Raw genomic sequence first — 24,000 nt, 5'->3', positions numbered from 1 at the left:
ATGTACACATCAAAGCACCACCTGGTGAGCAGGGTAGGGTCTACATAAACCAAAAGCACTTCCCCTCCAGCAACTGCCAGGTCATGTGCGATGCCCAGAGCATTATCATGAATGTGTATGCTGGCAGCCCTGGAAGCTATCATGACTCCCACATCTGGCATATGACGCAGCTGTACCAGAGATTTGCAAATGAGGACATCCCATATGGCTACCTAGTGGGGGATGCTGGTTATGCACTGGAGCCATGGCTGATGACACCCATCAGAAATGCACACAAACCCAAACAAGAAATCCATAATGAGGCACATGCACAAATCAGAATCATAACAGAACATGTGTTTGGGATGCTGAAGTCATGGTTCCAGTGCCTGGACATATCCAGTGGAGCCTTGCAGTACACTCTAGCTACATGTACACAGATTTTCATTGTATGTGCCATGCTACACAATATGATCCTGTGGAAACAGCTGTAGCAGGAACAACACGGGGCAGGGCCACACAGCAGCCCCCCCCCCCCATTGCCAAGGCCAGCACAGGCACAGAGTGACACAGAGGAGTAACAACCTGAGCCTGCCCATGTAGGCAAAAGGAGGCATGCCCAGTATGCCCAGGCTTTGGCAAAGAGGCAAAGCATAGCACATACACTGACACGGTAGAACCCAGGGAATGACACCTCTCTCTGACTCGCACATACAGTAAAAGGGATGCCAAACATGACCCTACCTGTGCTTTACCATATATAGCAAGTATTCTATGTGCATCCGACACAGTCAGCCCTCCAGCACCATCCTCAATACTAGCACAGCCACAAGGTAAGTCACTCTTCCTATCAATTGCTGAATGGAGTAGTATGCTCTGCTAGTTGTATCTGTGGTATGGACATGAGCATGTAAGGGAATTGGGTGGCTGAATGGGATGGCAGCAGATAGTGGGCACCCATATGGGCAGAATGAAATCCATAACAAATATTGGTGTCAACAAAGTAGGCAGCCCTAAACAAGGTGACAAGTCTCACTGCAGTACATGTGGTGGCCCAAATGTGTGTCCATAGGACACACACATGCATGTCAGTGAGGTTCACATACCCAACAACAGCCTCAATGAGCAGGACAGGTGTAGATGACCATAACAAAAGGCTGTGCTAAGGCCTCCAATTGATGGCAATGGAGAACAGCCCTCCTCCAGACCTACACAGACAGACTACAACAGGTCAGGCAGTTGTATGTTAGTTCTGAAAGGTAAGAAGTCTAAAACTGAAATGTATTTCAATAAAACCTAAAATATGTACTCTACTGATATGCCTCTAATCTGCATGATAGGTCAGAATACAAAACGAAATGGAAGCCAACAGAGTAAATGAAATATCAGTACAGTCATAGCAAATGTTTACAGTTGTCAGGTGTGCCCCCCTCCCCCACAATCCTGTGTAGAAATTCAGTAACATGTATGTGTGGGTTTAATAAGAGTGGAGCACAGATTACCTGAGCTGGCCAAATTTACAGGATAGATTGTTGCATGTGTACAATATGCTGGGGTCTGTGTGTTAGGTTGTTGCGTGTTGCATATTGTGTGGAAGTGGTCAGCATGTAGGCATGGAGGGTTGTGTCTCGGTGGCCTATGGTCAGTACTGTCAATGACAGGGCCAAGTTCTAACAACTGCAGTGCCAACCACAATGCATCCCAGCAAGACCCAATTCAACAGTCATCCATACTCACTGTTCAGATGTCAATATCTGTCACCATCTGAAAGATGGACATGCCATGAATGTGGGCTCAGGCATACACACAGTACACAGGTGGAAGTACCCTAGACAGAGTACATAAAATGTAACTGTTAACTGCACACTCCTTTGGAATTGTGCATACAGGTTAGCAACACATTAGTTGTCTGTGTAGTATGGAACACTGATGTAGTCTGGCTAATCACTGACAGACCACAAAATGCACAGTTATGAAGTAATGAGAAACTGCCTATGTCCCTGCACAAAGCAACATAAGGGGAATGACCCAGGTATATCTGTGAATTAGCTGCAAGAAGCTTCCATATCATACATGCACTCAGCTCACCCCACCATCAGCCACAGGTTTATCACAACACATGGGGTGGGAGGTTGGCGTAATGGTTAAGGTGCATTCCATAGAAACAGAAGGTGCAGGGTTTGATTCTCATATGGGGTAATTGGCTAGGCTTAAAATGATCCCCAAGGACAGTTAGCCTAGTACTAATCTATGAATCTATGAATCACAGGCCATATCCTTGCTGTTGGGAATGAGTGCAGTATGACCCCCACTTCTATATGAGAACACCCACAGAATGCCGAATGTTGAAGAGGTGTTCCATGCAGGTGTCTCTCTAGCTGTAAGCAGCACCCTGCCAGCATCCACAACAATGGATTAATATGGACAGGAATTATTGTCATTAACACCTCACACACTTATCCTGTCACCCCAGAGGAATCCAGTGGCTCGCAGCCTGGAACTGTTGGAGTGCAGAATGCACTGGCCTGCTACAGATGGCCTGCATCACTACCAAATTCTCTACAGTCCTCTGTCAAAGACCTGTGCCTCACCCGTACTGCCAATGTATGTTATCTCATGGGGTCCCAACTAACAACATAACAACAGTCCACAGAAAACAAATGCAAGGCCATGTCGACAAATCCCAGTAGCATGCCCAAAATGTCCTACTGCATGAACTGTGGACCAACCCCTAAATACCGCTGGGATGAAGGGACAGCTATAGGGATACTTCTCAGATATTGCTCGCATAATGTTAGGAAGAGGATAGCCTAACAGAGTGGGAGGGTGTAGAAGCATGGATGCCATGGAGTGTGTGAAGTCTGAAACTCTAATGTGTGCCCATACTACCCCTGCCTGCAAACCCAGTAATGGGTGGCCACAAACCTGCTTGTAAGACACAATGTGAAGGGGAACTGACCAGATATATGAGCCCTGCCTCTGGGTAACCTTGGTGAATCTGTACAGCTGAGAGGTATGGCCACAGCTGGATATGGCCATTCTGTTATGTCGATAGATGTACAAGCAGGGGATCCTCAGCCACCACAGTACCAAGGTGCCAGACCATTTACACAGACCCATCAGCAAGTGCCTGCAGCTACCCCTCCAGAATGGCATGAGTGTGCAAGAATATGTAGGCTGCAGACCACAATACTGGACACAGCTTCATTCATCTTGTATTTCCCAGGAAATAGCTGTGAGCAAATAAGTATTTTTTGTCAGTAGTTGATGACATAATACATCACAGTGGAAAACAGTACATATGTCTGAATATCTCTGCTAACACCAACCATGTAACACAAGCAGCACAGACACAATAGTTACAGTATCCCACTATCTTTCGCCGATTGTGAATCGATATAGTCAACCTATCTACCGATATCCTGCAGAAACAGGTTGCTAGCTGTAGGTGTAGAACACAAAATCCTGCACTGGAGGACAACCTACCTGGAATGGATTCACACACTTAATACAGAAGGTCATACTGGGCATGCTCCTACATGTAGAGAAATGAAGCCCATGTCTGACAACAACAGTGCACTATACATATCTGTCAGTCGCAGATGTCTGTGCACACGCACAACATTGCACACCATTCATGCTTTGTGCACATATTGGAAAGGAATACTCACACATATCCAAGGCCAACACACTATAATAAGTCAAACATACACACATAGAGATGTGGGGAAGAGAGAGACAGACAGTGACAAAGGGATTTCCATCATGAGGCCTGTCCCTCCCACCACACATCCAATTGGCCAATATCACATGATGTACCGATGTCAATCACTGTAGACATTTGCTTTTGGTAGCCGTCAGCCCTATAGTGTCTGTGGTGCTTGTGATAACTGTGTAACATGATAGTACAAATCAGTATTCATCTAGCATTTGTATACCCAGTCCTGTCAAATGTAAAGTTATGTGTGACTGAGTGTTGTGAGTGTGTTTCCAGAGGAATGGTTTATGGCCCATCCACACACACTACACTTCCTATTGACCATGTTAGGACTCATGCTGATGTCTGTCACCTTGAAATAACCCTCTGGCCAAATCTGAGCCCTATAACCTCCATGGTGCTTGTGATAACTGTGTAGTACTATAGTGTGACATACTAGTTAGTTAGGTGTTCTAATCCCAGACATGGAAACTGTGTGCGTGTGTGTGAGTGTGTGTGTGTGTGTGTGTGTGTGTGTGTGTGTGTGTGTGTGTGTGTGTGTGTGTGTGTGTGTGTGTGAGTGAGTGAGTGTGTGTGTGTGGAGATTAATGATTTTGAGGCCATTCACAGTCACTACACCTCCTATTGCCCTAGTTTAGCAAGCCTGCTGATGTCAGTCACCTTGAAATACCCCTTTGGATGAGGGCCAGCCCTATAAGCTCTGTGGCTCTTGCGATAACTGCATAATGCTATAGTGTAACATACTAGTTAGGTAGTAGTGCTAATCCCAGACATAGCAACTGTGAAACTCCATGAATGTGTGTAGAGATTAATGATTTTGAGGCCATTCACAGTCACTATACCTTTCATTGTCCTACTTTAGCAAGCCTGCTGATGTCAGTCACCTTGAAATACCTCTTTGGACAAGGGTCAGCCCTATACGCTCTGTGGCACATGCGATAATTGTGTAATGCTATAGTGTAACATAATAGTTAGATAAGAGTTCTAATCCCAGACATGGCAACTGTGAAACTGTGTGGGGTTATGTGAGAGAGAGTGTGTTTGTCATTGATAATACCTGATATTATGGACATCCACACTTACTACTCTCCCCTTATCCCTCCTTTAGCACTGCTGCTGATGTTAGTTACCTTCAAAGATACCTGTGGAGAGTTGTCTAACATGTAAGCTTCATGGTGCGTGCAATAAATGCAGAACAATATAGTAGCAATAACTACACAGGTATGGGTTTGAATCTCATCTGGGGCAAGTGTTTGTACGTGTGTACTTCAAAGATTTTGGCCCCATTTACACCCATTACACATCTCAGAGCCTGACTTTAGCAGTCCTGCAGATATCATCCACCTTAGAAGTACCTGTTGCCAACCCTCAACCATGTCAGGTCAGTGGTGCATGTGGTAAATGCGTAACATAATTGTTCGTAAATATTGTTGGATAGAGGTTTGAACCTCTCACCTGGCAAATGTAAATGTGTGTTTAGAGTAAAATTATTTTTGGGATCTCTCACCCACTACATCACCCAATGCCAGTATTTACAAGGGCTGGTGATGTTCCTCACCTTAAAAGTATCTTGGGACAACATTCATCCTATAAGTTCTGTGGCGTGTGCAATAAATGCAATACATTATAATAGCAATACATAGCTAGGTAGGGGTTTGAATCACAGTACTGGCAAGTGTGTGTGTCTGTCATCAGTATCCTGTGTGGAGGTTGCTGTGATTGTGTAATAACAGGATGCATTATGGGGCAGGTTTTGATAAATTATTATATTGAGGACCTAGTATATGTCACAATGTCCACTTACAAGGACAACAGATGTCAAACACAAGAGAGGCTGGTATAGACAATCCATAGCCCTACATGTGACATTATGGATTGGTGAACAATATAGACAACCCTTCTATTACTCAAAAAACACTCTCTACCCATGTCTCATACACAAACACACTTGGCTAGGCAACAACCACTATATTGGTAGTTCCCTGCATATTGCCTCACAGATAGTAATGACAGTGTGATTGCAGTGGACTACATGCCTGTTGACCACAACAGTGCCACTGACATCAGAAAGTACTGTGATCTGTTACATCTCCTGACTGTGTGTTATCCAGCAAGTAAAAGGACATGGTACCCTGTTCCATCCCTGCAGTAGGCAAATAAATGCATACAGTGGCCCTTTTGCTATGTTCCCCACTGGACGCTTGCAACAGCTGTAGAGTCACCAATGTAACCCACAAAGGGAATATCATGCCTTATACACATAATTTCATAGGTTCATAAGTTAATACTAGGCTATCTGCCCTAGGGCATTTATAAGCCTAGCCAGAGTGTGTTTGGCTTTCGCCACCCTTTTAGATTAGTTGACTGTGCCTCTGTATAGTAGGTCACAGAAGGTAGCCCTTTTAAGTTAGTTTACTGTACCTCTGTCAAGCAGGGACACAGAAGAGATCCCAGGGGTAAACTTACGATCTCCCATCCACTCTTCAAGATTTCTCTTGAAGAGGGTCAGTGAGGGGCTCTGCCTAACATGGATTGGGATTTTGTTCCAGAGTGAGGGGAGCCTCTGGGATATGAATCTGTCCCTCCAGCATGTCCTATTTATTTCTGTGCTGAGGTTCAAGTCCCTGGAGCGTGTAGCTCTAAGGGATTTGGATTTCCTGAGGTGGAGCATATCCATTAATTCTGGGTTGGACATGGCTTTATATGTCAGACACAGATCGCCTCTGAATAGGCGGTACGCAACTGAGTAGAGCTGTAGTTTCTTTAGCCGAACTGCATAGGGCATCTGTTTGAGTCCCTTGATCCTCTTGGTGAGGTACTTTTGGGGTCTTTCCAGTTGCTGCAAGTGTCAGGTAAGGTACATCCCAAATGGGGCATTGTATTCAATTATGGGCCTGATAAGTGATGAGTAGAGGGGCACAATGACCTCTCTTGATCAAGGGAGCCCGCAGGATTTTTTGCAGGGGGGGGTGCAAACCCAGAGCACCGCCCCAGCCCCGCCCCTTAAAAGCACCACACCAACCCCGCCCCTTCACCCCCCCCCCCCAAGACAGCCATTTCAGTACCCCATTACTTGGCTATTTCTCCCCAGTTGCCATAAACACTGTTCAAAACTCTCGGTGTGCATACTGTTTTATGCTTTAGTTCTACAATGATTACAGATATTTGGTTTTAATTTACAACTTTTATTTCAAATTTTAGGGCCTCAGGGCCAATAGCCTAGTAACTTCCTATTTTATAGCACAAACACTGATAGACATTTGCTAAACTTAAACAAAGCAATAGTCTTACAATGAAAACAGACTTAGCATTAAAACTTCTCTACCTTTGAAACTCGCATTCACTGAAACAGCATTGAAACCCACATTCAAAGAAAATGCATCTGGCCAGTGGCAGGTTAAGTTTACCTTTGGACTGCTTTCAAATCATAGGCCCTTTGCACATATTTCAGAACCATGCATAACTGCTTTGGATTAATCTTCCTGATTGTATTAATTATGATATATAATAATTGAATTATATCCCTTGTTAATACAGCACCACTTAGAGAGTGTGTTTTATAGTTTTGAACATTTTTTCCAGTAAGCAATGAAACAAAACGGGTGACGTATAAGAGTGGAGGAAGATGCACACAGGTGGATTATACCCTATGTAGGAGGGCCAGTCTGAAGGAGATTGGAGACTGTAAAGTGATGGCAGGGGAAAGTGTAGTTAAGCATCATAGAATAGTGGTCTGTAGGATGATGTTGGTGATCAAGAGGAGCAGTGTGAAAGCAGTGCCAAGGATTAAATGGTGGAAGTTAAAAAGGGTGATTGTGAGGTGGAGTTCAGAGAAGAGTTAAGACAGGCACTGGGAGGCAGTGGAGATTTACCGAATAGCTGGGTAACTACAGCAGAACTAGTAAGGGAGACTGCTAGAAAGGTGCTTGGTGTGATATCTGGACAGAGGAAGGAGGACAAGGAGACCTGGTGGTGGAATGAGGAAGTACAGGAGAGTATACAGAGGAAGAGGCTGGCAAAGAAGAAGTGGGATTGTCAAAGAGATGAAGAAAGTAGACATGAGTATAAGGAGATGAGGCACATGGCAAAAAGAGAGGTGGCGAAGGCTAAGGATAAGGCATATGGAGAGTTGTATGAGAGACTGGACACTAAAGAGGAAGAAAATGACCTGTACCAATTGGCTAGACAGAGGGACAGAGCTGGGAAAGATGAGCAACAGGTAAGGGTGATAAAGGATAGCGAGGGAAACGTACTCACAAGAGAGGAGAGTGTGTTGAGTAGATGGAAATAGTACTTTGAGGGGTTGATGAATGAAAAGAATGACAGAGAGAAGGTTGGATGATGTGGGGATAGTGAATCAGGAAGTGAAACAGATTAGCAAGGAGGACGTAAGGACAGCTGTGAAGAGGATGAAGAATGGAAAGACTGTTGGCCCAGATGACATACCAGTGGAAGCATGGAGGTGCTTAGGAGAAATGGCAGTGGTATTTTTAACTAGATTGTTTAATGAAATTTTGGAAAGTCAGAGGATGCCTGAGGAGTGGAGAAAAAGTGTTTTGGTACCTATCTTTAAGAATAAGGGTGATGTGCAGAGCTGCAGTAACTACAGAGGGATAAAACTGATCAGTCACAACTTGAAGTTATGGGAAAGAGTAGTGGAAGCTAGGTTAAGAAGGGAGGTGATGAATACTGATCAGCAGTATGGTTTCATGCCAGGAAAGAGCACTACAGATGCAATATTTGCTTTGAGATTGTTGTTGGAGAAATACAGATAAGGTCAGAAGGAGTTGCATTGTGTCTTTGTGGACTTGGAGAAAGCATATGACAGGGTGCCTAGAGTGGAGTTGTTTTATTGTATGAGGAAGTCGGGAGTGGCAGAGAAGTATGTAAGAGTGGTACAGGATATGTACAAGGGTAGTGTGACATTGATGAGAATTGCGGTGAAAGTGACAGATATGTTTAAGGTGGAGGTGGGATTACATCAAGGATCAGCTCTGAGCCCTTTCTTATTTGCAGTGGTGATGGACAGGTTGACAGATGAGATCAGACAGGAGGCCCCATGGACTGTGATGTTTGCAGATGACATTGTGATCTGTAGCGGGAGTAGGGATCAGGTTGAGGAGACCCTGGAGAGGTGGAGATATGCTCTAGAGAGGAATGAAGGTCAGCAGGGCTAAGACAGAATATGTGTGTGTAAATGAGAGGGAGGGTAGAGGAATGGTGAGGATGCAGGGAGTAGAGTTGGTAAAGGTGGATGAGTTTAAGTACTTGCGATCAGCAGTTCAGAGTAATGGTGAGTGTGGAAGAGAGGTGAAGAAGAGAGTACAGGCAGGGTGGAATGGGTGGAAAAGAGTGTCAGGAGTGATTTGTGACAGACAGGTACCAGTAAGAGTGAAAGGGAAGGTCTACAAGAGGGTAGTGAGACCAGCTATGTTATATGGGTTGGACAGTGGCCTTTAGAAAAAGGCAGAAGTCAGAGCTGGATGTGACAGAGTTAAAAATGTTAAGATTTGCACTTGGTGTGACTAGGATGGACAGGATTAGGAATCAGTATATTAGAGGGTCAGCTCAGGTTGGACAGTTTGGCGACAAAGCAAGAGAGGCGAGATTGCATTGGTTTGGACATGTGCTGAGGAGGGATGCTGGGTATATTGGGAAAAGAATGTTAAGGATGGAGCTGCCAGGTAAGAGGAAAAGAGGAAGGCCTAAGATAAGGTTTATGGATGTGGTGAGAGAGGACATGCAGATGGTTGGTGTGACAGAGCAAAATGCAGAGGATAGGAACAGCCGAAAGATGATGATGATGAATGAAACAAAACATATGAACCAATAATGACAAATTGCCCAATTCAGAACATTTCAACCGTAAAAGGCCAGTTAAACATCTATCACTACAATCCACCAATATCAGTCAATATGCACAGTCTCTGCAGAAGTAAAAGTCATCTGAATAATTTCACATTAAAGAGATCTGAAACTAATGGAGAGGTTGTTGCTAGAAAACAGCTTTAAATTTCAGTGTTTCATCTACAAATTCAGTGCCTGCTCCCCTTAAACAATGAATTGCCTATGTTACATTTAAAAAAATGCTAAGCTTGTATATTGCAATAGGAATAAGTGGCAAGCGGAAACACAGGTTCATAGTTACTAGGCATCTCATCCAACGGAGGTCATACTCAGGACTACAGCACTCCACCCCTTAAAATACAATACATGCGGTGGGAGTACAACCTCCAGCCTTCTACACCAAGATGCAAGTATGCTACCTGCTGTGCTACTAAGACTGTTTTGAAATTCTACACCACACTAGTGATACCATTTGTTAAACAAAACAGTTGCACATTTTAATCAGACTTGGCATGAGCAGCAGTAAACTTCTCTTCCCTTGAAGCTCACAATTCCTTGAAAATAAATTCCACCTGCTAACTCTAAATAGGGCATTTCACTCTCTCTCACACACACATACCTCATCCTCTGTGAAAATCTGTACAGTTGAGAAATATGAGTCACATACAATGTCATGCATACATCCCCCAACCTCCTTAGAAAATGGATAGAACAAAATTGTTTCCATTAGTATGCATTTTCTGAGGATATGACATCTAAAACTCAACTTCAGTCTTCAGTGATTTTCCAGAAATAACACAATTTTATGAGAAACAATCTGAAAATATGAGGCATATAGTAGTTAATAAACTGTTAATTTGCAAGCCTTTGTCATGAAGACCAGCTTGAAGAAGCATAATTAGAATACTCAGTGTTTTTGTGATGTTGTGGAAGTTTTGAACATTCTAAGAACTGTGCAGGTTACTTCTTCCTGTCCAAAAATAAACAATCATAATATCTGGAATCATATGCTAAAAAGCCAATGAATACAAGTTAGAGAATAAGCAAAAAACAGTGAAATGCATTTTAAACCATTGTCATTTATTAAATAGTTCTGAATGCTCACAGTATACCAAAAGGATAGTTTATATACTAGTCTATAGAATGACACTTCTGATAAAAAAAAATTAGGATTGTTTTTCTGTTATTGTCTCTTTTTAATGATAACAAAACTTAACATCTAAGAGCAATTTGTTATGGAAATATTGAATCTTAGAAGGGAATATTTTTCAGATATTTGTTCAGATACTATTAGATATAATATTTAAGAAAAACATAGGACTAATTCTAACAGTAGTACTACATTAAAGGATATTGAATGTATAAGGGTAAGTATAAATGTTCTATTATATGACATTCTACACAAGGATTATAGTTAAATATAAACCTAGGGATAAAGTAATAGTACATGATATAGCATGCAAACAGAAATAGAAAGCAGAATAAATGTACATAATATATATATATATATATATATATATATATATATATATATATATATATAGATATATATATATGTATATATATATATATATATATATATATATATATATATATATATAGAGAGAGAGAGAGAGAGAGTTAAAGAATATAAATATGTCTACAAGAGTGGGAGGTTGGCATAGTGGTTAAGGTGTTCACCTTATAAGCACAAAGTTCAGGATTTGATTCTCACCTGGGATAATTGGCTGGACTTGGAATGGCCCACAAGGACAGTTGGCCTGGTACTAATTTATGAACTTATAATCCTATGTATAACTTTACACATAGTAAATAAAATAGAAAAAATATAAAATCATCTGACCTATAAATTAATAAATATGAAAATAACAACTGATTTCCCCCCTATACTAGACTAGGGAGATAATGTGAGGTACAGTGAAAGTTATTGTAGAAATCAATTTGGCCAACTTATAATAAAGATTCTGAACACCTGTCTAACTTTTCTTATTTATATGATGTCATTCAAGGGTCATTTGCTATATCCCATGTTGTCTCTTATGCAGGAGATTTAAGGAATCCCACAATGGAAAGTCTAGCCTTGCTAGATTTTTCTTTTAGTTCTTGCAGCAAATAATAAAAATACTGCAAACAAAGTCCCAGCTATTCTTTTAGTTAAGTGGTTTGGCAAGCAGGGACACACTAGAAGCAGCTCATTCATTCATTTAATGGCAGATGTGTTCTGACCTTGATGTGTTTTAGTTTATTCTAAGTTTACATACATGAGTCATTGAGACACAGAAAATGATTCCTTTTTTTCCTTTTTCTCTCTCATTTTTGTTTTCTTCCATCATCGTAGTGTGAACTTTATTTTTTTTCTGTATTTTTCCATTCCTGCCCAAGGATCTTCGATACCTTTGTTTTCTGTCTCTGTTTTATTAACCACACATAAATCAATTAACCATTATTTGTTTTGTTTCAAGACCGCAAATAAAGTTAACATTCTATAGGAAAATTGTAAAGATGCATTTATTTATATTAAACAGATGTAATTGCTTTTTGTTGTATTCTTAAGACATATTCTGCTATGTTGTTAATTTTTTGAATGGCCATTTTTTCTAATACTACATAATTGAAATTTAACGTACAAATCAGCTTCCATATCGATCCCAAACATTCAGTGATATACACAACTGGAATATTGGAAGGAATGTAGTGGACTCTAATTTAATTATGGTGAATGTAATTTACTGAATTTTATATATAAAATGAATGCTATGATTTAATGTCAACAAGATTAGTATCATAGCTGAGAGAATTGCCATCAAATTCCAAGGCAGACCACAGGGTTTAGATGACATTCCATCTACAGGGCAAATAAAGTGCTAATACTTATATAACTCGGGAGATAAATATTACCATGTGTGACAACTTGACAAGCAAATGTGAGGAAAGGTCTGTATACTCTGTCACAACAACTCTTCAGGAAAAAAATTTCACAAAAATATGTTTGATATAATTAAGAACTGTTCTCTTTCTCTGTCTCATTCTCTCTCATATATGTGCAGAACAGCTATTGCTTCAAACAACGCTTTCTCCAAGGACTATTTTTTTTAGAATTATTAATAGTAATAAAAGCATTAACCATGATATCATTAATCTAAGGGCAGGTTTGTTAACATGTTCTACTTCAATAGTCAGTAAGAAGTGAAATTCTTGAAAATTCTACTGAAAATACTTGTGGATAAAGAAACTTGATGAGAAAATCTTCTTTGCCCAGTACTACAGTTATAGCATCATTGTATTTTCACCACTGAAGAGAGAGTTGTAAAATTTTCATTTACCAAATAATATTTCTATATCATCTTGTAATATTCATACAAGTTTGTCCCTCCATGGATGTAGTTTACACTCCTTTGCAGAATCATGAAGTTTTACATGCACTGAAATTCCCTGAAACAAGACTCCAGAACTTGAGTTACAAATTTATGACCATAGGCAGGCTTGCACACTAAAGAATGAATTCAAATATTTATATTTTGACCTCAGTCTGTTTCAAAATGAACTTATGCTAGTCAACTGGTCACCTCTTAAATCTCTCCCAATAGATGAAGCTGTTAGTTACTTTAATAATACTTTTCTCACTATCCTTGAACATCATGCCCCAATGCGTTCTATACGTGTCAAATCTAAAACAGCCCAATGGCTCTCAAACAACACTAAGAAACTAATCCTAAGTAGGAATAAAGCCTGGGCTAAATGGCGAACCACAAAAAGCTTAACTGATAATGTCACTTCTAGACAACAGAGAAATATGACAAAAAAAGCCATCATACAAGATAAAAAGAACTTCTATACTCAGCTACAGCAATCTTCCCTTCACCATCCACATAAATTTTGGACCTCTATCAATAAACTGTTATCCCCTGGTAAAGTTGCCACACCAAACCCGTCTGGCTCTAACCCCGACTGCCCCTTACAAACAGCTAATGCCTTTAACACTTTCTTCACTTCAGCCATACTAAAGCTAGCTAATCAACAAAGCCCAGATACCTCCAAACTATTTACCCCTAGCTCTATTCCCCCCCATTTCACCTTAAACCCATACCTACTTTTCATATACTGTCCTTACTTCATAAACTAAAACCTACGACCCCCTCTGCCAACAGATTATCAGCAGAATACCTCCAACTAGGTGCAAAAGCCTTAGCATACCCCATCTCTATACTGAGCAACAGGACCATAGAAGAAAGTACAATTCCATCAGTCTGGAAAATCTCTTACATTATCCCTCTTTTCAAAGGAGGTGACTCTACTGAGTATTCTAACTTCCGCCCTATAGCGTTACTATCTCCTCTTGCAAAAATAATGGAGAAATGCATCCACAAACAGTTACTAAATCACCTACTAAACTATAATCTCCTAGCTAATTGCCAACATGGGTTTTGACCATACCATAGTACTAGCACAGCCTTACTATCCTTCATCGACTCAATTAACAAAAACCGCAACAATAATACTCCTTCTTCAGCATTCTTCATAGACCTGTCCAAAACTTTTGACATGGTCAATCACACACTTCTCCTCCATCGTTTAAAGTCCCTCTCTCTAGATAATCCTGCCTTAAGCTGGTTCACATCCTATCTAGACAACCGAAAACAGGCAGTTCTGTGGGACAACCAACTCTCTGATCTCCTCCCCACCTCTATAGGTGTCCCTCAGGGCTCTATTTTAGGTCCTCTACTGTTCTCCATTTTTATAAATGAACTTCATCTAGCTACTCCACTAACAACTTGCATTCAATATGCAGACGACACTACTATCATTTGCTCAGCCTCAACACAGACAGAACTTCACTCTCTCACACAAAAAAACCTTCACAACTATAGAGCAATGGTTCTCTAATCACTGTCTTCTCCTCAACCCAAAGAAAACCAAACTCTTGCTCTTTCTACCCACCCACTTATCTTCCTCTATCCATTTTACACTTACATCCAATAATGGGACCATTATCTCTCCTGACCAAACAAATAAACTCTTGGGTATTACTACTGACAATCAATTAAGATTTGACAACCATATTAACTTTACAATAAAATCTACCAACAGAAAACTAGGCTCTCTCTACAGAATCAAATCTTTTCTTACTCCTGAAGCCAGAACTACAATAGCTAGAATCCACTTAATCTCAACCCTATTATACGCTTCCTCCATATACACAAATCTTTCTAAGCATAATCTTAACAAACTAGTTACATCATATAATAACATTGCCAGATTTGCAACTGCCTCTCCATATAGAACTCATCATTGTTTAAATCTTAAAAAACTAGGGTGGCTGGAATTACCCCACCTTATACAATACTATCAACTCACTATTGCCCATAATGCCCTTCATCACCCCGACAACACTCCAATACTCTCCACCCTCATAACACCCTATAACAATCAGAGGTACCTACGCTCCACTAACAAAATACTGATCCAAACTTCCCTATCTAAAAACTCAGCAGGTGACTCCACATTTTCCAACTCAGTTGGCAAAATATGGAACCAGCTACCACAAGGCCTCACAACCCTAACTTCACTCCCCCTATTTCAAACTAAACTAAAATTCTTCCTAAACAACCATTGGCTATGCTCATGCAATAACCCTGGTTAGCCATTTTTTTTCTATTTTATCTGATTCCTTAACTCCCTTTCTCTTTCTTCTTAACTACAAACTCCAACAGAGTATCTCAGTTCATCATTTTTACTTTTTTTTACCATGCTAAGACTCAGATTGTACTCAAATGTCTATACAACCTGTCGTAGGTTTAAAGCATATGTTTTTTCCTATTATTTTATATTCATGTATATCTTTATATTGTTGAGTAGTATGTAGTGGAGCTTTTCTCCCCGGGCCTCCACTGAAAATGGACATGTATCCAGTTGGACTGGCCCGGTAAACAAATGTAAAATAAAAAATAAATAAAAATAAATAAATAATCAGCATCTACTTTAGTACAAACCCTTTTCAGTGTGTGAAACTCGAGGACCATGAACGCTTTAAGATCCCACATAAGTACGATACGGCACAGTATGGTATATTCCTCTGCTGTATATATATAAATAAACAAAATGGAGCACTTCTCTGGCAGAAAAATCCTTACCTCAGTCAGCCTGCATATAAACAAAAACGGCAGCGCATAAATGGACCGTCTGCGACTCTGGCAACCTTCACGCACTTTTGGGTTTGAATTTACGTTAGCGTGCAATGCACGCATGTGTCTTCTATTGTTCTGGCGCCTATGGATGCAAACAGCATTCTTAAAGAGGAACGTCTAACGCCCTTTAAAAAAAAAACATTTTTTTTTTAATTAAAATAAAATTAATTTCTCATTTCCAGGGGGGTGCAAGTGCACCCCCTTGCACCTGCCTGCGGGCGCCCTTGCTCTTGATCTAGATGTGAACTCTTTCGTGATGAGTTGGGCTATATAGAAGGTCTTTATAACCACTTTGGCAACGTGGTTGTAAAAGGAGAGATTGCTATCTACTTGGGTCCCCAAGTCCCTAATTACTTCTTCCGTACTTAATGGATTACCACCTATGTGGTAATTTGTGGGAACTTTGTTTTTCCCAAAGGGGATGACTATGCACTTTTTGGCATTTAGCTTTAGGCCATGGCTCTGGCACCAGTTATCAGTCTCTGTGAGACCCTTTTGGAGGATGCTTGTGTCAGCCGGAGAGTCGATTATGGCAACCAGTTTGCAGTCATCTGCGAACTTGGTCAGCCACAGTCCACCCATGTTAGCCTGTACCTCGGAGAAATATATACCAAACAAGAGAAGTCCCAGGAATGACCCTTGTGGGACACCACTTGTAACCAGTTTAGAGTCTGACATGGCACCTGCTATTCTGACCATGTGGGTTCTATCCCTGCCCTGTATGGACAGATGCCACTAACTCCACTGAATACCTGTATCATGCTGTCAATGTAGGTGCAAGCACGACCTCAGTTCCCTAGCCAGGTCTCACCAAATGAGGTCAGGAATGCCTTATCAGAAGATAACAATCTGTCCAATCTGTGCCGCAGAGACCTCAAGTACATTTCCACACATCAAAGAACATGTGTGTGTGGGACATGTGCATAACCCAGACACTGTCCATGCTATGGAATATAGATCACATACATGCAGTGCATATCACTGGCCACCCACAATAGTAACCCAGATGAGTGGATGGTGAATACAATACCCAACTGTGCGGACCACTCCAGGGACTACACCTCTGAGCCACACTGGAGACTATTGCCATGTGGCCTGATGCCAGGGTATTCCCTTTGCCTAGCCTTGTATGCCCTTCACGCCCATTCACCTACTACACACCTGTGAAGCACTGAACCTATGCATCTCAGTACTGGCAAATGTGTGTGTGTGTGTGTGCGTGTGTGTGTGTGTGTGTGTGTGTGTGTGTGTGTGTGTGTGTGTGTGTGTGTGTGTGTGGAGATTAATGATTTTGAAGCCATTCACAGTCACTACACCTCCCATTGCCCTACATTAGCATGCCTGCTGATGTCATTCACCTTGACATAACCCTTTGACCATGTTTCAGCCATATAAGCTCTGTGGTACTTGTGATAATTGTGTAATACTGTAATACAGCAAATTAGATAGGAGTTCTAATCCTGATCCTACCAACTGCAATAATGTGTGGGTGTTTCTCTGAGAAAGTGTGTGTTCGTGTCTTCGTTGATAACTGTTTTTTTGGTCATTCACACTTCACACTTTTCTACACTTCCCTTACCCCTCCTTTAGCACTGTTTCTGATGTCACTCACCTTCAAAGACACCTTTGAACAGCTGTCCAACATGTAAGCTTGGTGACGTGTGCAGTAACTGCATAATACTGTAATAGCAATACATAGTCAGGTAGGGGTTTGAAACTCAGTACTGGTAAATGTGTGTTTGCGTGTGTGTCATCTGTATCCTGTGGGTGTTGGGGTGAGTGTGTAATAACAGGATTCATTACAGTGTGGGTTTTGTCACATCAGTATATTCAGGACCTATATGACCCATTGTCCACATTACAAGACCAACAGTTTTCAAACACTGTAAAGGTTATTGTAGACAATCCTCAGCCATAAATGTGTACAGGCATGTGCAATTGCTATGTGACAGTATGGATTAGTAAACAATACAGGCAACCATTATAATACCCAGATACCACTCTCTACCCATGGATCATACACAAACACACTTGGCTCTTACTCTCTTACTCCCTTCCTTTCTTACTTTATTTCTGCCCCCCCCCCCTCTCTCTCTCTCTCTCTCTCTCTCTCTCTCTCTCTCCCTCTCTCTGGTGGATGTGGGAAAGTACTACTGTTTTGCAAAGGCAGCAGCTTGAGTTTTGTAAGTAATGCTCATGATCAGTTGATGGCCTGTGCACAAATTGCAGTCACCCACTTGCTAATTGCATGTGGAATAGCTGTGGTATCATTCCTATAGCCAATTGCATAGAAACAATAACAAATAACAAAAACTATAACTAAACACTTCATGTGGGTGTTGGCCCTTTTTCTTTACTGTGAGCAGGACTTCATGTGGGTGTTTGACAAACAGCATCACAGAGGGTAGCTAGAAATACCTCTTACAACATACACTGTGGAGACAGGCCAACAAACAGGAGGGTGAGGTTCCAGACATGAAGACAGAATGTAAGTATTGTGGTTCTACATTTGAAGTAATAAGAAGTTATGTACTCACCATAACATTCCATCTGAGTAGGTAAACTTCATTTGTCTGCAACCTGTGGGATATGGATGCGACCTCGGATCCGAGCCGGCAACTTTACAAAGCTTAGATCCGAGCTCCTAGCTCCTCCCCTTACCCATAATCCCCTGCCAACCCTGACTGACCTCAGATCAAGTTTGCCCGCAAGCACTATAGTGGATAACTAACTACATTATCAGAATGGTACATCACTATATGACATGAAAACACATCTGAAGGTCAGGGGGACGGAGGGGGGGGGGGGACGGTTGCAGACAAATGAAGTTTACCTGCTCAGATGGAATGTTATGGTGAGTACCTAACTTCTTAATCTGAAGTAGTTAACTTCATTTGGTCTGCAACCTGTGGGACAGAGTCCCCAGCTACCTAAACCTTGGGCGGCCTTCATGGAAGGATGTTCCGGAGCACTGCGGAGCCAAAGGAAGTTCTCCCTCAGGAGGTAATGTCCAATTTATAATGATTGATGAAGGTATGAGATGAGGCCCAAGTGGCTGCTGAACAGATATCCAAGGAAACCCTGGATTTAAAGGCGGCAGATGTAGCCATAGCCCTAGTTGAATGGGCATGAACTCATTAAGGTGCGAGCCTACCGGAATTCTGATATGCTGTAATGATACACTGTGAAATCCATCTCGATAAGGAAACTTTCGAGATCAGTTTACCTAGATTAAATTTGGCAAAGGAGATGAACAACTGGTTGGATTGTCTATGACCAGATGTCCTATGAATGTAAAATCTAAGTTGTCTGTGTACGTCCAAAGAATGTAGTTTGTACTCCCCTTTGTTCTTGCAGTTAGGAAAGAAGACCGGCAAGTTGATAGATTGGTTAATATTAGATTCAGAAACTACCTTCGGGAGGAAGGAGGGATTGGTCCTGAGGTAAACCCTATCCTTGTGAAAGGCTAAGTATGGGGGTTTCACAGAAAGAGCTTGCAATTCAGATACTCTCCTGGCTGAAGTAATAGCCACAAGAAAGGCTGTTTTCCAAGACAAATATTTGAGGTCTACTGAAGATGCCGGTTCGAATGGAGGGACAGTCAGGGCTTGTAATACCAAGGTCAAATCCCATGGTGGTACCGCTTCCTTTATTGGAGGTCTAAGAAGAAAGGTGCCCTTTAGGAACATTTTGCACAATTTTGTAAAAATCAAAGGACCCATTTCAGTACCTACATGGTAATGAGAGATAGCTGCCAAGTGAACCTTAACTGTAGAACAGCTAGCTCCGTCATTAAAAAGACCTGAAAGAAAGTCCAGCACCGCAGGCAAGGGGGCTGTAAAAGGGTCCAAATTATGGCGTTCTGCCCAGATAGAGAAACGCTTCCATTTACTACCATAGACCTGCCTAGTAGAGGGCTTGTGCGCTGCTACTAGGATAGTTTTAACTGGAAAAGAGATACCGGGAGTCCTAGCTACAAGTGGAACTGGAGCAGCCAAGCCGTAAGCTTGAGGCTGGTCAGGTCGGGAAGTGGGAGCCCCTGGGGGTGGGAGATTAGATCTGGAAGGGGATCTAGAATCCAGGGTGGATTCACTCGATGAGACCAGAGGTAAGGGAACCAAGCTTGGCGAGGCCAGAATGGGGCAATGAGGATCATCCTGCTCACCAACCAACTGGCTTTCTGAAGAAGTGTCAGCATGAGGGGAAGAGGAGGGTAGGCATAGAGAAGACCGAGTGGCCAAGCATGCACCAAGGCATCCCATGGGGCTTCCCTGGCAGGGGAATGAGAGAGAAGTAATTGTTGCACTTCGTGTTTGAGGGAGATGCGAAAAGATCGCAGCAGGGCTGCCCCCAAATGGCAAAAATTCGACTTGCTACTCAAGGATTGAGGGACCACTCGTAAGGTGAAAGGATGGTGTGACTCAGTCAGTCCACTAGGATGTTGGTCTGTCCCGGAATGTGCGTTGCAATGAGAAAGCGGTTGGTGGAGATCGCCCATTCCCACACTCTCATGGCTTCTCGACAGAGTGGGTAAGACCTGGTTCCCCCTTGTTTGTTGATATACCATACCACAGACATACTGTCTGTCTGGACTGCAATTGTTCCTACAGGCAGAAGGCTCTGAAGTGCTTGCAACGACAACAGCACTGCCCTCACCTCTAGAACATTTATGTGCAATAAGGTCTCCGAATCGTTCCACGTGCTTTGGACCATCCTGCTCGAATAATGCCCCCCCACCCAAGACGAGAGGCATCCGTGGTCACCGTGGTGAGAGGGGGGCCATGGCAAAGGGGCGTCCCACCTGGAGGTCTGGTGATTGAAGCCACCAAATGAGAACCCTCTTGCAGGCCCTGCTGAGAGAAATGGGGTGACTCAAGGGGTAATGAAGAAGGGACCATTGGACTTGGAGAGTCCACTGTAAAATCCTCATGTTAAGACGCACCATGGGAAGAAGGTTTATAGCGGCTGCCATGGACCCCAGGGCCCTCAGAACCAATCCCGCCGGAGGTTTTGAAGATTGAAAGATGGCCCGCACATGTGCCCTCAAAGTGTGTAACCGGTCGGAAGTTAAGAAGACTATTCTGTTGGTGTCCAGTCTGGCCCCGATAAAGTCTATCACCTGAGTCGGGATGAGAGAGGACTTGTCCGAGTTTATAGTGATCCCTAGTTTTGGAGCAAGGTTGAGAAAGTAGTCCCTGGCTAAGCATAGTAGATGCCTTGTCGGGCCGGTGAGGAGCCAGTCGTCCAGGTACGGGAAGACCTGCATTCCCTGGAGTCTCAGGTGGGCCGCTATCACTGCTAATACCTTGGTGAACACCCTGGGGGCTGAGGTGAGACCAAAGGGGAGGACCCTGAATTGATAATGACTGGCTCCGAGCCGGAAGCGGAGAAACCTCCTGGACCACTCATCCATTAATATGTGGTAGTACGCATCCTTGAGGTCTATGGAGCACATCCAGTCGTTCTCCTGCAAGAGGGGGAGAATAAATTGAAGAGTGACCATCCAGAACTTTTCTCTGGTTACTGACAGATTTAGTAGGGAAAGATCGAGGATGGGCCTTAGGTCCTCCGTCTTTTTTGGCACCAAAAAGAACCTGGAGTAGTTACCCGATCCGGACTGGCCTGGGGGGACGTGCTGGATTGCTCCTTTACCTAAAAGCAGCTGAATTTCTGCAGCCGCTGCCTCCCTCTGATTGGGTAGAACATCGGGGAGGTGTCCGGGGGTGTCGGGAATGTAGGAAAAGGGAATTCTGTATCCTCTGGATATGATACGAAGCACCCAGCGGTCTGTTGTAATGGACTCCCAAGCTGCCAGGTGCTTCAAGAAACGCCCCCGACTGCCTCCAGAGTGGAGCAGTCGGGCAACCCCTCAGGGTTGCTGCGTGGGCCGATCATAGAAGGTTTCTCTGGACCCAAAGTTCTTCGGGCCCCCTCTGCCTCTAGGGCGGCATCCACCCTGTCCTCCTCTGCCACTGAAGGACTGGGAGTCCGGAGGAGACTTGGATTGTTGCGACTTTCGGAACCACATCTTCTTCTGTCCCTTTTGGTTCTTGGAGAAGGACCTCCGGGGAGCAGAGAAGCGGACTCCGATGGCAGACAATGTCTTCCCGTCCTTTTTGCTCTGGACCAAAGTCTCGCAAACTGTCTTGCCAAATAGGGCAGAACCATCGAAGGGGGCATTCGCAAAGGACGCCTTGAAGGGTTCCACGAAATCACAATGTCGGAGCCGGGCCTGGCGCCTCATAACTAGGCCTGCTCCACTGGCTCTAGCGGCCCCCTCTGTAGCGTGGGATAAAAGCCGCATAGAGGTGTTGGATATAGACCTAAGAGTGGCCATGCGAGTGGAGTACAACTGTTTGTCCTCCCCCGATATGGACTCCGGGTGCGATGCAGCGTACTCCTTGATAAGGTCTCGCTACAATTGAATGATATGTGCCATGTAGTTCAGGGACCTTACAGAGAAGGTCGCTGAACTAAGGACCCGCTTCCCGAGATGGTCCATCGAGTGAGACTCCTTGCTCGGGGGATGGACCGAGGAACTCTCTTGGGCTAACTCCCTCTTGGTGGCTGCCGCCACCAACATGGCATCTACGGGGGGGTCCCTTGCTCCAATGGGATTTCTCTGCTGGAGGGCTCAGGATCTTGTCGGGACATTTGGGGACTGGCTCCACAGTGTCTGGCTCCTTCCACACCCTAGTGGTGATAAGGTTCACTAAGGGGTCAGCCGGAGGGGACACCCAAGAGGTAGATGGGCCTGTCTCGAATGCCTCCAGGAACACGGATTCATCCGAGGAAGCCTTGGGGGCAGACCACCCCCTCTTATCCTAAGCATTTCCATGATGTCTCCGAAGGAGACATCCTCAGGGGGTGACCTTGGGGAGCCTTCCCCCTCATCCAAATCCATCTCTTCTGTCAAGGACTCGGGGGAGTCCACATACCTCCTCTTACACTTCCGCTTGTGAGGAACATCCTCGGGGGGATTGTCCAAGGACGACTCACCAGCAATGTCTTGCTCCAGGGGAACGACCTGAGATATCAAAGCAGGCTGTCCCTGTGGCCGGGTGACGGAAGCCCTACCCAAACGAGAGGGAGTGCGGGATGGAACCATAGCAGGGAGTGGGGGCCTGGATGCACTCAACAGAGCCCTCTCCACCACATCGAAGGCCGAGGGAGAGCCACTCTCTCTAGGATCTGAGAGCCGACCCTCACTTGGATCCGATGGATGGATTGGAGCCGGCACCGAGACCATTGGATCCGAAGGGCCAGTGTGCTCCGACCTGGATGGAGCCAAAGACACACCAACCCCCTTGGATCCAAAGCTCAGAGCACGGCTCCGAGAGCTCGGATCCGACAAGGACAGATCCGGAAAACTCGAAGGAAGAGTCGGAGCCGAAGTATCAGATACTGTCGGAGCCGACCCACCCCCGGCTCCAATGCTGCCCGGCTCCGAGCGCTCCAAACCCAGGAAGCAGGTCAGAGAAGGAGCTATCGGGGCAAAGAAGAGTGTTGAGCTCCCCCCCCGGAGGGGGGGAGGCAGGAGCACTCCCATCTGCATTTGGGCCTGGATGAACCTTTGCATCAACCCGGTCCAAATCAGCTTCAGGAAGGCTACGCGTTGATCTCGACGAGGCCACTGAGGCTGGCCGGGAGTGCCACCTCGATGACCTTGACGGAGATCGGGTCTCCTCCTCCTCGGGTCCTGGTGAGAAGCATGGAGACCGGAGCTGAGAAGGAGGAGACCTGGAAGCCATAGAGGGAGAAGCCTGCTTAGCAGGGGGGGGGCCGAAGCGGAGGCCTCGGCCCGCCGCTTGTGGTGCTTCTCCCTCCGTTTTTCTTTCCTGACCTCCCTCTCCTCCAGCGCCGAAGCTGGAGATTGAGTCCCGGCCGGAGGGAGGCAGGAGTGGCCGCCGCCAAAGCCTGGGAGGAGGCCACAGAAGTACCGGAGGCTGAAGCCGAATCTGGGGGCAAAAGTCCCGCCAGGATCAGCTTAGACCTCCGGTCCTTCAGTGCCCTGGGGTTGAACGCCGCACAGATAGTGCATCCAGAGGAAAGGTGTTCAACCCCAAGACACCGGACACACCGAGTGTGGCCATCCACCGTGGAGAGCTTATGGCCACACTCGGTGCACTTAGAAAAGATTGGCTTTGGGACCTCAGACATTATAAAGGAAACACACTCGCTAGGCCCCAAACACACTACACACAGAACTGCGTACCAGCGAAGGGGAGGGAGGGTAAAAATTAACTAAAAGATTCAACTACGAGTATTAAA

The sequence above is a fragment of the Protopterus annectens genome, chromosome 2.part0 (genome assembly GCF_019279795.1).
Source record: "Protopterus annectens isolate FY-2018-M chromosome 2.part0, PAN1.0, whole genome shotgun sequence".
In the NCBI taxonomy this organism is placed as follows: Eukaryota; Metazoa; Chordata; order Ceratodontiformes; family Protopteridae; genus Protopterus; species Protopterus annectens.
Note: the sequence above shows the minus strand (reverse complement) of the source record.